General features: G+C 41.6%; 1 protein-coding gene across 2 annotated transcripts in view; it reads left to right on the forward strand.

Annotated features, from left to right (window-relative positions):
• The first annotated feature begins 1,178 nt into the window (after positions 1-1,178).
• Positions 1,179-16,683, forward strand: part of GREB1L (GREB1 like retinoic acid receptor coactivator) — a 140,888-nt gene continuing 125,383 nt past the window's right edge. For both annotated transcript variants that reach the window (XM_030444072.1, XM_030444073.1), the window contains exon 1: positions 1,179-1,255. The gene's annotated coding sequence lies outside the window, so the exon portion shown is untranslated. The remainder of the gene's footprint in view (positions 1,256-16,683) is intronic.

A 16,683-nucleotide genomic window follows, 5' to 3' on the forward strand; every position in this document is an offset into this window, starting at 1 on the left:
GTCTGAGCCCTATTATGGTCCTGAGAGAAGATAAAGGCTTTTTGAAAGGCTCTCCAGAAAGATGCCCTGTGAAAAGTGAAAAGGAGAGGAGGTGGTTCATATGGTAGCTTAATCAATCAAAGGTAAAAGGAAGAAAATGCAAAATCATTTTTCCCAGCTCAATACCCTCAGAGCACCCTGCTGTATTTCTAGTCTCCTTCCCACGCTCCCACTAAGTCCGACCTTCATCTTTACATCCACTAACCTGTTGCTTCCACACACACTCAGCCTCCATTTGCAGCTTTAAATGTTCCAGACCCTTCTGTTCCCATCGTCTAAAACATCCCCTCACCTCTACCTGCTTTGCCTTGAGCCTTGTTCAATTTCATTTCTAACACAAGTCCCCTTCTCTAGTCCATCTCCAGCGTGCTCCTACCACGTAAAGCGCCTTCATCTTGCACTTCACCACTCTTGCATTAACCCCACTGCTAACTAAACCCAAAACATAACATGAGGTGACCCCTCCAGCTTAAAACTCTGCCCACAGCCTTGACTAGCCCGTACTGCAGGGCTAGTGGTAGCAGAGACCTTTTGCCTCCTCTGGGCTTCTGGCAGGGTTTTGTGGCTTCCCCGTTCCTCTCTTCGCTGCCTTCCGTGCAGGGCCTCATCCCTGCCCTCCCAGACTGGAAGTGCTTCCAGACTCGCTCCCTCCCCACCGAGACTCAGCTCCCACGTCCCAGACCTCACTGCCCTCCGCCTGCCTCTTCCACACTAACCCGCGACCACCCCAGCGCCCCTTCCCATCACCTCAGTCCCTGCCCTGACACCCCCAGTCACAGCCCCGCCCTTCTGGGCCCTGGATCGGGACGGGGAGCCTGCTCCGGAGCCCTTCCGACCGCCGGACACCCCCTCACCTGAGAACAGCTCCCCCCCCGACCCCTCTCCCTCCTCACTGTAAGAGCAGGAGGGGCGGCACCTGCGGGACCGCCCCATTCTCCTCCCCTCGCCTCCCCTCCTCCTCCCTCAGGAGAGAGAGAGACAGGGAGAGAGAGGGAGAGAGAGAGAGAAAGAGAGAGATCGAGACCCGGAGGGAGGTTGCGGCACCGAGGGCGCCGGTTGGGACTGCCGAGCGCGGTTCCTTGGTGTTAGGGGAGGGAGGGGGTGGGAATTAAAAAAAAAAAAAGAAAAAAAAAAAAGAAAAAAATTTTTTTTTTTTTTTAAGTGAGGGAGGGGTGGAAGGAGAGCTCTTGAACTTCTTCTCTCTCTGCCCAGTAAGGTAAGGGAGCGACTTGCGGCGCGGGGCTTGGCTTCTCCTGCTGTCCCGTTTCTGGGGAGGGCACAGAGGTAGCGGGTCGGGTCGGGGTGGCTCCCCGCTCGCTGGGTCGCGCTCCCTGTCAGTCACCCCGCGGAGCGCAGCACCGGGGGCGGCGGACGGGCTGCCAGCAGCGCGGCGGGATGCGACCGGTGTCACTGGCGGGCTGCCCGTGCCCTCCCTCGGGTGGGCTCCAAGCCCTTTGTTACCGTCGTGTTGGACCGGGGAGGTGTGGGGGGGTGTGGAAATGACATTGCTCCAACAGGGCAAGGAGGGGGCGGCAGAGGCTTGGCCGGGCGCCTGCGGCAGCAAAGCCGTCTCTGCGAGTGGGTGGGCGGCAGGCGGCAAAGCCCCGGGGAATAGGGATGAGGCGGGCGGGGTGGGTGCGGGGGGTGCAGGTGGTTCTGTCGGAGAGCCGGCGGGCGGGCGGCGAGCGGCGAGCTCATCCGCTCCGCGCTGCCATGTGGGCGGCTGCCAGCAGGGGGCTCGGATGCTTCGCCCTCCGCGGCCGGGGGAAAATTCGCTTGAAGAGGGGAGCTTCGGGGGTAGAAGGGTCGGGGGGATTGTTAGGGGGACATTTCTGGTTTTGAGGAGGAGAAAAGAGGATGCGAGGCCTGCTACCCAGGGAGGGCTTTCCCTGTCGAGGAGGGGCGACCGTGTCCCCTGGAGACGCGGCAGCCCGGGGGGCTGTGGTAACGGTGGCGGTGGCGAGCAGGGCAGGGCGAGCAGGGCGGCGTGGAGGGCCCTGTCAGAGGCGGCCCTTTGGCGAGTCCCTTCACCGTGGCGACCGCCGATCAGCAGGGCTGAGACACTCTGGGAAGTAAAGGGAAAGTTGGGAAGAATCGGCTCCGGTGGACCTGACGTCGGCTGCCCCAGGCAGCTGACAGGTTTATGAAGGAGGCGCCTTGGGAGCCGTGCGGTACCGCCGGGATCGGGCCCTTCCCGTGGCTCTCCTCAGCTCTCCGAGAGATGAAAAATTTGTTTTAAGAATGGGTTTTCGGCCAGCCCAGAGGGTGGGACAAGGGTTGCTGTTCGCTTAGGCCCCAAGTCTGCAAATATTTTATCTGTAGTCTCAAATTTAAGGATTTTCAGATGTGTTTAGCGTGCAGGAGACTTTTTGAGTTACCTGAAGGAAAAACAGATGCCATGTTTACAGCTTGCCAGTGTGTTTGCTTTAAGTACCCTGAAGATGTGACCTTTTTTTCATGTGATATTGTTTGGGTTTCTTTGAATTGGTGACTCTTACAACTTTTCCATTGCAAGATATTTTAAGTATTACTGAAATAATATTTCATGTTTATCTTACTTCATTGATAACTTGTTACAAAGAACTTTTAAAAAGATTGCAATAAAAGGCTGCTGAAGAAGAACAGGCTGTGTTTTATTTCTTGCCTTAAGGAAAAACTGAAGCATAATGTTTTATTACAATTCTTAGTGTTGTTTAGGACTGAGAGTGGAGCAGGTAGGTGATGCAGATACAGTTATTTACGTGACCTCTGAGAGGACAGTAAGGGCTTTCTACACTATTAAATTATGTAATGCACACTTAAATATGGAGCTTTTTTTAGGGGTTTGGGCTATGCCCTCTAAAGTAATTAAGAGTAGGCTTTTCATTGAAAAGTTTATTACAAAAGCCCTAGTGAGATTTTTTTTCAAAAAAATCTTTGAAAATATTAAACCTTATCCTGAAGACTTTGCTTGTGAGTAGGACAAAAGCACTTAGAGAGCTGATGGATTAACTTTTTTTAATACCTCTTTGAAAAGGAACAAGGATTGTGGGAGGATTGTCAGAGCTTTTGAGAAAAGTTTGTTTATACCTCTTTTTACCACTTGTGGATTTTTGCACCTATGCACACTTTTTCTTATGTATTCTCAACTACTTGTGACAAAATGCTCAAAAAAAAAAAAATTAATAATGTTCAATATATGTCTGCCTGTTTAAAGGGCTGGGCTCTAAACTCTGGAGGTTTATTTATACGTCTGCTAATACAGGTAACAAATACAGTGTATGTTTTTGTTTAATTTTGGTAGTGTTTGTTTAAAAAATGTTTTTGCTAAGGTGTCTAACAAAAAAAAAAAAGTTATAAGACCCAATATCTACATACTAGGAATTTTATTAGTCAGTTAGGCTGTAGGTAATGTAATAATCAGAAATAGTGATGACTTTTTGGTAAGGCAGTTTTCAAGCCCAGAATGTAACACTAGAGGAAATAAGGAGTAGACAACCTCATTACTGAGCTTTTACTGGTGTAATTAAAATATGTGAAGTTTCTTAAGATCTTCTTAGGACATCACAGATGGAAGGAGGAGTGATCTGACTGTGTGAAAAATTTGTCTCAAATCCAAAAAAGCACGTTCAAGGTCTTCTTAAACACGTAATTATTGGCATTGATATTTGGCAGTTGAACAAGTCATGTCCAAAGTATTTTGCAGATGCAAGGAAGATAAAAAACTTGGTAGTGTAATTTAGGATATGCTAATTAGTTTCTATGAGATGCAGCGAGTTAAACTTTTTTAAGGGAAATCTGGGAAAATCTCTGTACTGTGAAGCTTATAATATGCTTGGCTGTTCATTCACTGTAAAACTGTTCATTCAGTATCATGTGAAAAAAATATACTCTAGAAAATCTTACTAAGTACAGCTTAAAAAAAAAAAAAAAAAAAGAGGATTGAATGCATTTCCTTAAAATTTTCAGTGCTTCTAAGAAATGTTAGGTAGGCACAGGACTGTATGGTTTTTACTTTCAGCCGTGTTACCTTTTGTATTATCTTTGATATTAAGCATTTAAAAGTGTTTTTAAAAAGTGCTTTAATGCTTTGTATGGTTCTGTACCATATGTTTTGTATTTAATTCTTTGAATGACCGCTGAAGTGCAGCCAACTTGGGGTGAATGTGGCAACTGTTAACTAGCGCTTAGCAACAGTGCACAATAATCAGGACGGGAAGTGAAGGAGAATACCATGTCTAATTGAAACTACAGGGGGCATTTAGGTAGGTAGGATGTAATTAACAAAACCTGGAGCTTGGACATGATATTAAGGCATCGCATCTTTAGTAAAATGGGCTGCAAAATCATTAGAATGAAAACATTTTTAGTTTTTTAGGTTTTATATCTTGGGTGGGTAGCTGGTAAAGTTTTTTTAAAACATACATGCTTAGTCTGTTCTTACATGATCATTTCTCACACATAATGCAGAAGACACATTTTCCTTTGCATCTAAAATGGAATCATGAAAGGGAGGACTGCTGAGAAGACTGACAAATGAAGGGGTAATAAGCCTTGACACTTTGACAATGATGTCTTTTAGAGAATTAGTCCTGTGAACTAGGGTTCATTAGATGTAGTAAGTGATTAAGATATCTCTCATATTCTGAAAGAGATTACACTGGCAGTTATAAGACAACACTACATTTATACAGTTAATGTGCTGTTACTGTCTCTGAGATTCATTGACCTTCCCTCAAATGCTGTGTTGTCATGACATTCCTTAAAGTGTTGTGAAAAGTGTTGCTTGGTCAGAATATTTGTTCAAAACACTTCTGCCTAATAGTTTCATTTTTTTAAAATTCCAAACCTGATAGTTTTATTCTGTGCTATATTGTATATGAAGTTATATTCATGAACCAATTTTATGCTGTGTATGTCCTGAAAGCATCTTGTTTCTAAGAACTCTGAAAGTATCCTCATGTAATAAGGACTAGTAAAAGACTTTTCAGTGAGTCATTACCACGGCTCACATGCCTTCAATTTTGAGCATGGCAAGTATAATTCCTGTTAATAGGTTTGAACTTGCAGGTAGGTAGTGAAGATGACCCCAAAATAAGAAGCCATGCTGTGAAAGTGCACACAATCCAGTAGCATTAGGCTCTTAATATTTTATTAGAGTAATTAATGCTTTTATAATCCAAAATATAAACGAGAATATCTGAGGGAGGAACTTTTGAACTACAAAAATTTGGAACAGTGTTTTTTCACAACAGGAACAACCAAATTTTGTACAACCTGCTGTGGTTGGTTTGGAAGTATCAAACAGGAGTATGGAGTTCCTTAAAGCAATGGTGCCAAAATATAATTGTTTTTATTTTGAATGACTCCTGATGCCATGTCAGATGATTTCTGTTGTCTTACTATTTCACACAGTAATGCCACAGCTTCTGTGAAATTCTCTTTCAAACAGGGAAGCCACAGAGTTGTGTAAATGACTGCTTTCATTGAAGCATATTTAATATAATTCTCAGTGAGTTGGCATTTTAGGCTCCTTTTTAAGTTCGCCTATACTGTCCTCTCATAAGACCCCACCCAGAGTCTTGTGTTGAGTTCTGGAGCCCCCAACACAAGAAGGACATGGAACTGTTGGAGAAAGTCCACAAAGATGATCAGGGCTGAAGCATCTCTCCTGTGAAGACAGGTTGAGAGAGTTGGGGTTGTTCAGCCTGGAGAGGAGAAGGCTCTGGGGAGACCTTATAGAGGCCTTCCAGTACCTGAAGGGGCTACAGGAAAGCTGGGGTGGGACTTTTACAAGGGCATGTAGTGATAGGACAAGGAGTAATGGCTTTAATCTGGAGAGGGGAGATTCAGGTTATACATTAGGAAGAAATTCTTTCCTGTGAGGGTGGGGAGAGACTGGCAGAGGTTGCCCAGGGAAGTTGTGTTTTCCCCCTCCTTGGAAGTGTTCAAGGCCAGGCTGGATGGGACTTTGAGCAACCTGGTCTGGTGATAGGTGTCCCTGCCCACGAAGGAGGGATTGGAACTAAATAATCTTTAAGGTCCCTTCCAACCCAAACCATTCTGTGGTTCCATGGCACTTCGGAAGTTTAGTAAGAAAACCCATATATTAATCTGAAGATCCTACAGCACGTATTTCCAAATACTTTGGTTAATTTACGTTTAATAAATGTTTTTTTTAATTGCAATTATACTACAGTAACGAATAAGATGCTAATAAAATATGGAAGACTGGCAGGACTGTATTTTGTCATAAAATGGCCAGAAGAGTAAGATGGTAGGGAGCAGCCTGAATCAGTATAATAAGATCTGTTATAAATGGTCAATTAATATTCACCATGTAAGGTTGTAAAGAGGTTATTTTGAGGTAGATTTTCAAACTGATGGAGCAATAGACAGCAAAATAGTGTGGGCAGAGTTAAGATACTGTTACCTAAGAGATTACCAGACATCTGGCGTACTGGTTGCAGGAACAACCCTGGAGTGCCTAATATTATAAAATGGTGTGCAAAGCCCCTCATGTTCTCTCTCCTATCTCCATCACAGCCTGTAATTAGCTCTTTTCAAGACTGTTGGTGTGATCTGCAAAGAGGGCTTTGAGGCACATTGAGAAGTTAGTTACTGATCGTAACTGTGGTCTGAAATGTACTCTATGAAAACTGGTTTTGGTTTTTTGCCTGTTAGTTATTTGTTTGCTCTTTTTTTGGTGGTTTTTGTTTGTTTGTTTGTTTTTAAATTGAAGACTCATCTGTGCATCCTGCTAAGTGACAGCTCTTCCATTGAACATACAGTGAAGTTGTTAAGGTTACCTAGATGGCTGAGTATTTTAAACTGATGCATTTAAGGTGGCACGTGCAATTGAACCTTTTGCTAGTACCTCTGGCTTCTTGCACTGAAGTCTTCCTCCACAGCACCCATTTCTCTGTTGAACGGAGTGCACACCACCAAAATTTCAGAGAAATCAGTAGCCTTCTTTGGAAGACAGTTCAGGTTGCTGTTTTTCTCTAAACCCATACAGCATTTAAATTCAGCTTCACAAGGAGCACAGACCCTGTGAGGAGAGGCTGAGAGAGCTGGGGTTGTTCAGCCTAAAGAAGAGGCGGCTCAGGGGAGACCTCATCACTCTCTACAACTCCCTGAAAGGAGGGTGTAGCCAGGTGGGGGTTGGTCTCTTTTGCCAGACGACTTTCAACAAGACAAGAGGGCATGGTCTTAAGTTGTGCCAGGGGAGGTTTAGGTTAGATATTAGAAAGAATTTCTTTACAGGAAGAGTGATCAGGCATTGGAATGGGCTGCCCAGGGAAGTAGTGGATTCTCCGTCCCTGGAGATATTTAAAAAGAGACTGGATGTGGCACTCAGTGCCATGGTCTGGTAACTGCAACGGTGGTTCAAGGGTTGGACTTGATGATCTCTGAGGTCCCTTCCAACCCAGCCAATTCTATGATTCTATGATTCTAAGAAATATTAGCGTACATATCAAATGTTTTGCCTGGTAACATTTTAGATATTTGAGAGATACTAGGCTTCTTTTTCCATTACTTTTATAATGCTGCCTCCAACTTGGAAACTTGTTTTCTTGTAGCCTCTTGGGTCTCTAGACATATGGAGAGATCTTTTCTGGGAAATTGATAGTAAAATTATTCTTTTAACTAGGTGGATTCCCCCCACCCCCCTCCATTTATTTCCAGCTGTCTTTTAAAAGATAGAATTGGTTCATATTCAGTTTTAATGCCGGTGCTCAGTGAGACTATGTAGACTCTTGAGTTGTATGGTCCTTTCCTGGTTGTGTTATCAGTTGAGAGTAATTAGCAGAGTGTTTAGAAATTGCTGCTTGTCTGTACCTCCACAGTCTTCCTAGTAAAGTTTTTAAAAGTTCTTAAAAACTGAAATGTGGCTCATCAACCTTGGTTTAGTGAGGCTGGAGCTCATTGGAGCTCCATCGTATCCACTTCTGAAAGCTGTTGTAGTGGGAAGGAAGAACTGTCTCTGATACAGCTTCAGCTGCTTCCAGTGCTGTAAGAAATCTGGACAACTACCTCTTTACACTGGTAGTAAAGTCACTGGTAAAATAGGAACACTCACATGCCAATTTTTATGAGCATTACTGATGCCAGCCCATGTTACTGATGTTTCAGGATGAGGATCGTATGTGGCAAGACCTTGACTTGAAGTCTGACAGCTTGGGATTTGCAGAGGCAAATGCTCCATTCCCTGTCCTCAGCCTTGTGGCCCTCCCTGCTTGTATAGTACTTTGTTGCTGTTAGTTTACTATCTCCTGGGTGAAAAAGTGTTGCTTGTAATATGGTGTTTCATAGTGTCTGGTTGCATCTCAGTTTTGCCATTCAGGAGATCACACCACCTACTTTTAATGCTTTTGTTTTTGCTTCACTGACCATCTCCCTGTGGCTTGTCAAGAAGCCCCCAAATTCTGTGTTTCTTTAGAACCTTAAGTAGCTTTATTCTCCAGTCCTTTCATGCTTTTGGTCAGTTTTGAGAACAGCTGTTTCATAAAGGAAGCTTAATCTTGTAATTTCTTTAAACCACTTACACAGAATCAAATTCTTAGTGCAACTAGGTGATTTATTTTAGAAGACTGAGAATTGGTCTTGATTTTTACAGCTACAGTACCCTCATTGCATCAAGGAAACCCGTTTCCTACCAAGCATGTTTTATGTCACATTCAAGAACATGGTGGTTTTGTAGTCTTGTAAAAAATGCTTAAAAATATATGTATTTGTATAGATTAAATGTTAAGAGATAGATCTTGTTACTCTTTCTAATCTTAATCTCCTAGAGGGAAGATTCTAGCATAAGAACTCTTGCCTAATCCATCTAATTTCTTATTGATCAGTCCCAGCTCACAGAGGAAAATATTTGAGGAAAATCTAAGGGGAGGGAAAGGGCAAAGGCATACAAGAGGACTTCAATGCCTTGGACAGAGACACACAGAACCCAACAGGGTATGTAAAAGCAGGAGTTCAGAGTAAAAAAATTACATCTCCTTAGAGTCTGACTGCAGCATTTTCAGCAAATTCTGAAGGTTACCTCTTGCCCATTAGTTTTTTTTAATTTATTAGGAGAATCAGCTCTCAGTTTCCAAGCACCTTGAGGAAGAGGAAGATGACTTGCCTGACAGATTGCTATTTCACCTTCTTCCTCCAGGTCCATGTGATTTTAGCAGATGTGGGAGGATTTCAACTGGATTTCAAGGGCACCAAGAAAACACACCTTTTTTTTTTTTTTTTTAAAGCATTAGTTTAGTAATACCCTTCTTCGTTACAGTGTGTTTGAGAGTGTTTTGGGTGCTGCATGGAAAATGCATAGATAGTTGCCTCCTCCAGAAATCCTCTAGGCTGTAGACTTGACAACCTAGGGAGGATAACGTGTGTGCTCATATGCAGATGTATATATATTTCAAAGAGAAAAGGACCTAAATTAGAAATTCTGGGGTCTAATATCTTAATGGTCCAATGTCTTAATAGGACACAGGATTCTTTTCTTCTAATGAATGCTTGGCTGAGATGACATATGCTGGTCTGAACTCTTAACATGGTGTTCGTAGTTTGCCTTTATATGTGTGTATGACTAGACTAGGAGTTCTTAGTATGTAGTAGATGTCCCACTAGTAATGTTATTCAAAACGGTATGTCTCAGAAGCTCTTAAACAAAAGCATCCACCAAAAAAACACTTTAATTTTGAACAGCAGATGTGACCTTGTGGCCGAAAAGCCTGAGAAAGAAGAAGAAGGAAAAAAAAAAAAAAAAGGCATTCTTCTGGCTGCTCTCAGCTGTCATAATGAACAGTGTTTTCTTGCTGACTGTCCAGCATGTTGTGTTTTTTTTTTTTCTTTCTTGAGAGATGACTTGTGCCTGAGGACTGTGCAGATGGATGCTCAGTTTTAATCTGCAGCACAGCTGGCTGGCTTGCTGTCAGGCCTGACTTTGGGGTGATTTCAGTTGAGGTGGATTTGGTGTAGAAAGAGGGAGGCTGTGTTTTTGATAGGGGTTAAGCACTCCCCTACACAGTGCAGTGTAGATTTTCAGCTCCATTTGCTGTGGCTCTAATAAATTAATGTATAATAATGTGCTAAGGCCAGACATTAACTGCTGAGCTAAACTTGTGAAGTTGGGTGCGTGTTGCCAGAGTTCCTCCAACTGAAAAAGGCAAATAATATAACCTGTAGGTTCAGAACTGTTGAAAATTCATCCTAATATTGATGCTTTGGTGTCTATTTAAAGTGGAAAAAAAAAGGTTTGCTTTTGATCACCGTGTTTAAAGGATACTGTCTCAGCAGTGTAATAAATGAGAATTAGATCTGGAACTTACTTTCAGTAAAAGATAGTATTTTTCCAGATGCTTTTTAATTAAATTGCCCTGTGAAAATAGGCTCAACTTTGAATTCAATAACATGCAGTTCAGGGTCTTTGCGCTGCAAAAGAGACAGGAATGCAACAGATGCTGCATACTTTTGATTTTTTTCTGTTGTCTCTGATGATATCTCTAAACTTGTGTTCTCTATTCTGATTCACTGTATAAACAATTACAGCATGAACCTCAATGTATAACCTTGACACATGACTGGATCCTTGCTTTGTAGTTCATTAGTAGTTTGTCCAAATTGCAAAAACTGTGTGTTTGGAAACAGATAAAGTATTTGCACCGATAAAACATTTAATTTTCTTTGATAAATACTGCATTTTGTACCTCAGACCTTTATTTTTAAGAAACAGGCCTTCAGTTCTATTTTCATTGCGCTCTAGCTGAGAATTACTGAGACCCTCACATTTAAATTTGCCAGGTTAATGAGTCAAAACTACTCATGCAGATCAGCCATGAACCGAAATACATCCAAACAATGTTTTATTTTCACATAATACCCAATCTGGTGCTTCCTTGAATGTGAGGTTGGACTGATTGACCTTCAGAGGTCGCTTCCAACCCAAATTCATCTCTGATTCTGTTGTTTTTGTGAAGTAGGGTAGTACGAAATCTATAAAAATAGGCAGTATGACCTACTGATAAGATAGCTTCTTGAAACAGTTCATCTGGCCTGAGGGCTTTGCAAACATACTCAAGGAACAGGCTACAGGCAGACTGAACTGGTTTGGTTTGGTTTGGTTTGGTTTGGTTTGGTTTGGTTTGGTTTGGTAGCTTGCCTTCCACTCTCTCCTTTCTGGTCATTTTTCTGCTGTGTGCTACACGTACTTTCTGTATGTCACCAGAAATACAGATTGATTGCATATCCAGTCACACACATCTGTGGAGAGACACAAGGAGTTCTGTTCCTGGCAGCTGTCTGCAGGTCTTCCTGTGTTAGGGGATGGCAACCCAGAAATGGTCTGGTGATTGAGGCATTGCTGGGAATATGTGAAAAATAAGGCTGAGTGACTTGGTAAAAGGTTGTTTGGCATGTCCAAAATGAAAGATGGAGCATCAGAGGGTAAGGATGATACCTTGTGCATTGTCTAAAATCAGTCTTCTTAGTTTAATAGTCATAATCAAACATTTTACTCTAAGGAAACTTAAAATAAGACCGGCCCTAATAAATTTCAACCTTTTCAGGACTAAAAGAAAGCATGCATAAAAAGGAGATATTTGTTTATGTTCTATTAGTCGATCACTCCTAGTTGCTATTTTGTTAATTAGTGAGATTTGGGAATTGCTGTTCTCTGTTGTATGCTCTTGTGCATCTTTCTGATTACTGAGTTGCAAGTGTGTCCATATGTTTTATTTTTCTGGACAGACTGATGCTTACGTGATGATTCAGGCTGTGGATTGCAGTTCCCCCCTATCTGCCATATTCTAGTTGAACATACTCCATATGCAGAGGAAAAAGAGCCAACTGTGGGAAGAAGGGAGTTGTGCTTTTTAGTTCTAGTTGTGAGTAACGGAGGCAGGATGACAACAAATATCTTTTACCTGCTTCAAATTATTATTATGTGTAAATGGTGGGAAGTTGAGGTTTTGTAAAAAAAAAACCCAAAACAACCTAAAAAAAGACAACAACAAACCAACCAACCAACCAAACTAAAGCCAAATGAAAAACAAAACAGCAAACAGCAAGGGGTAAAGGAGAACTAGAAAGTGGCAGCTAGAGATTGGATGTTGTTTGAGAAACTCAATAGAAGAAGTTGCCTGGCAAATTAATAAGGGCCAGAGAGCAGAACTGTTTTATGGTTCATAACTAATCCTTTGCCCCAAGGACAGAAATCAAGTGTATTCAAGGCCAGTGCCTGGAAGGAGGCTGGCCCCAGGATGAATTCATTAAAACAATTCTATTCTCCCTGTTCCAAAGTGCAGTTCATGCTGAGAGGGACTGATAAACTTCTCATTAAAAAATGCTTGTTGAAAATGTGGTCTGTTCTTTGTGTTGTCACAGTGCCTTTCTCATCTGGAAGAAATCACATAAACTCTGTTTTTTCAGCCAGTGTGCAGAGATAAGAGAATGCAGTGGTGAATCTTCTTGGGTCCATATTGTCATTATAAGTACCAGGAAAAATAGCTCCCAACTGTGAATACATAAGGAGAAAATAGGAGAAATAGGAGAAATGGCCCCTTTCAAAATGGGTTTATATTAAACTGGTGAGGAAGAAGTTAAACCAGTGTCACCAATGACAGTATTCAGATTGTGATTATCTTTTTTCTCAAAATGAGGTTTGCATTGGTCTAGTTGCAATCATTACTGGCTTACCCTTATCCCTAGTGGTTTATGATTCCTTCTCTGTTTCTACAGCTAGACTTGTTTTTACTTAACAGAGCTTTTAACTGATGATCACTGTTCTTTACAATTTTATTTCTCTACCTCTCCTTTATTGGAGAGGAGCAGTATTACTGTTTTAATAAGATTTTTGTATTCAGTTGATCTTTGGTTTCCCCTGCTGCTACTAATGAGTTATTTGCTCTTGAGAAAATATGTTTTTGTAACTTAAGCTTAAGCTTAGTATATCTGACCAGAGCAGGTCAGAGGTAACTGAAGAATGTTCTTGTGTTCTGAACATGGCCAATTAGTATTATATACCATGGCAAAAAAAAAAAAAAAAAAAAAAAAAAAAAAAAAAAAAGGAGATTTGTTTGGTTCCTTTGCAGATAAGATGCTTTATTTTGCTGGAGAATGGCTTAGCTCAAGGTAAAGAGTCAAGTTAAATTTAATGTAATAATAGATTGAGTTAGAAGACCTAGAGTTCTAAACTACCAGTTTGAGAGCTAGAGGACCCAAAGAAAATATGTTGTGACTTTCTGAAGAAACAGATACTGGAAAGCAGGCTGCTCAAACCTCACTTCACAGAATCATAAAATTATTGAGGGAGATTTGAGATAAACTTGAATTCTTCCACATTTTGACCAAAAATGTGCAGTGTGTCTGGGGATTCCACCTTGGCTGAATATTAAAGTTCTTTTCATCACTGAAGGAAAGCACAATGGCATACTTAAGAAGGGGAAAAGAAACAACCTTTCTTTCTCTTCTTATGTGACTCTCTCTCTCTCTCTCTTATCATGACAGCAGTATGAAAGACATGTATTTGTGAATGTAAGAGAAAAAGCCTTTTCTAAAAGCACAAAATCTGCATGTAAAACTATGGTGTAGGTTTTTCCCCATGTGGTGGATTATGTACTAGCACGTAAAGAGCATGGGACTTCTATTGCCGTGGTAAGCTTCATACCAATTACAGTGATGTTCAAATGAAACAATATCCTATGGCCAAATTACTCACATACGTTAGAGAAAACCTGTAGTAATTTCATGTCTTATTTAGCCAAATTCTAAATTTGTTAGAAAACCAGGTATACCAGGTAAATAACTCTGGATTAACTAAAATTGCTTGCCTGATGAGAGACTGGTTTCAGTGAAGTTTTTCAGCTACAGGGCAAGGAAAAGCAGCTGTAAAAATGCTGATGATGGCCATGAATTTACATATAAATAACAACTTGCTTTCATTTGAGCTCAGGGTGGACTTTGATTTGCAGGAGATCTGGTTTTGTTTCTGAATTTTGCCACTGAGAAAGGAGACGACATATGGCTTCTCTGTGCCTCAATTTCCCTATCTCTAAAGCAAGGATGGTGGTTGTCCTGGGAGTCTGGAGTGTTTTAAAGCACTGTATACAGTAATGATTTGCTGTTATGCTCTGCTGTGGCCGAGCCTAGAGGGTCCTTAGATCAAGTCCCCTGTCTGGACCTTGGGCTGCTGAGCTTCATTCTTCTGTCATTAAGATTTAGACACAACAGACCTAATTGTGTTCTTGGCATATATACAAATGGTTATTAATTTGGTTTCTGTGTTCAAACCTTCTGTTTAATTTCAATGAGCTTGATTTTAATTCGTTGAAAATAAATGTCTTGGTCTCCATTTTCCCTGTGAGGTCTGGCTGCTGCGTGCAGAGCACTGGGGCAGTATCTCTGCCGAGATGGCTTTGTGGGGAAATGGATTCTTAAGTCCAAGGCCTTCTGCCTGAAAAGGCAGCCCATGGCCAAGGCTCTGTTTACCCACCATGGTGCTGCTAACCAGTATCTGCATTGATACCGAAGAAATATATGAAATACCCAGTGAAAATGGGCTAAGCTGTGTCTCCCAGGATGTCTTCAGCTGGCTAAATCAAGCGGTAGCTGAGGAGGGAGTAAATAACGTGTTTTCAGGCCACATGCTGTCACAACCTTTGCCCTCCCCCCATGGCCCCTATTTTTTTTTTTTTTTCCTCTCCTTTTTCCCCCCTTTTTTTTTTGCCATATGTTTTAGTAGTCTAAGTATGTGTCGGTGGTAATCCTGGCTCTGCGCTTTTAAAGGATGATCACACAATTTGTTGCCACAGTGAGGGTTTTTCTCCCATTTAATTTTTGTGAGGGTCATACTACTAAACCTTATTATTATTATATTTATTATTATTTTTAATGTTATTTCAGGTTACTCTTTGCATGGCTACATTTAACTGTATCTCTCCTCGCAGCCTGTTACCACTTTGTATGCTAGGGGGTCAAACAAACTGGTTTGTTCCCTGGATGCTGATCTGAATTTCAGAGCTGCTGTCCTTCACCCCCTGGCTCTCTGTTCCCCTCCCCCTCCTCTCCACACACAGGCTCATCGGGTCCCTTTCTCCCCTCCACCACCCTCCCCCTTCTTCCCTCCCCTAGCCCAGCAGAAAAGTAAATGTCGATTATCTTTTCCTACACAGCCCTTACCCTGAGTCGCTGATTATCACTTAGGGTGGCTGAGGTACTAGAGAATTAATGCTCTGAAAAGTCAAATTACTTGAAAGCCTGATGGGTCTGTGTATTACCACCAAGGTACTGTGGTGCTTGGCAGGGGGAGAATTACATTTTATGGGGTTTATGGTGACTCTTAAAAAAAAAAAAAAAAAGGAAAAAAGGTTGCCTCTCTTGTCAGGGTGTGATCAGGGTCATGTTGGTTTTATATAAAATAATTGTCACAAATTCTTCTCCTTGGGGGAGTCATTTCTCATGTCTACAGTGAGCCTTGGAAGAACATGGAGGGGTTTAACTAGTGTTGGAGCCCTGCTTGAGACCCAGCTTCATGGTAGCTCTCATGACATGGTTACAGTTAGCCACCTTCTTGCCTTTAAAAAGGCAAGAAATAGAGGTCATTGAACAGAATAAACCCCCCTTCATACCTAGTATTTAAAAAATACACCCACAAACATACTGCCCTTGTAGTTCGTAGATTGAAATGTCTGTCTGTCGGGGAGGAGGGGAATCACGTAGGAAAAGATTTATGCCTTCCTTTGGGCTGTTGCTTGGTAACAGAAAATGCCTCTTAAGCCTATTTTTGGAGAGGGGAGGGGTGAAACTTGATTCAGTGACCATCTGTCCCGAGCTGGTTGATTTCCTGTTGAGCTCCCCTTTGTTTCTGTCAAACAATTGATTGTTACCCTTTATAGATAAGAATACTGTTGGTGACATTGCCCTGAATCAGCAGGTTGGCTCGTGGCAACCACAAAACAGACCTATTAATTTTTTTAATTTTTTTTTTTTTTTTTACATGTTTAAGTGATTTTGGTTCTGAGGATACTAACTGGTTTCACAGGGGTTTATTTACCTGTGTTGGAGTTTTGGCAATTTTTTTCCTCTTGAGGAATGGGCACCAATAGAGTATGGGAGTGTAATAAATGTAATTGAAACATTTTTAAAAGTGTATGTAATAATGTCCTTTTTTTTTAAAGTCTGAAATAGTTGAGAGATAGCCATGGGTTTGTGCATTTTAAGCCTTTTGGCAGTGGGGGAGGGAGCAGAAGTTAATTGAAATCTCTGCTGAAGAAATCCCCACTGTTTCTGTGAAAACAAAACCCAGATCCTTAGTTGCAAATGGAATATTTGCTATTGTTCTTGCTTAATTGACAGAAAATTATTCTCTGTTTGAGTAGCTCCTGATGTTTGTGTAGCAGCAAGGTGCTGGATAGATTTGAATGCCAATTACATTATTTTTATGCCATCTGCTTTGCTTATGTTTAGAAGTCTATATTTTTTCCTTTAGTTATATGCATGCAGGATACAAGGTATATGCACATGCAAATATGTGTGTGTCCTCTATAGCTGGCACTATATGTGAAGCATTCCAATATTATTTCCTTCCCTGCCTTGAATTTCAATATTCAGAGAAGAGGTTCATAGTTCCAGGTATCTGCTGAAGAAAAAGGCACGTGTGTTTAGAGGAGA

Source organism: Calypte anna, chromosome 2 (assembly GCF_003957555.1).
Source record: "Calypte anna isolate BGI_N300 chromosome 2, bCalAnn1_v1.p, whole genome shotgun sequence".
In the NCBI taxonomy this organism is placed as follows: domain Eukaryota; kingdom Metazoa; phylum Chordata; class Aves; order Apodiformes; family Trochilidae; genus Calypte; species Calypte anna.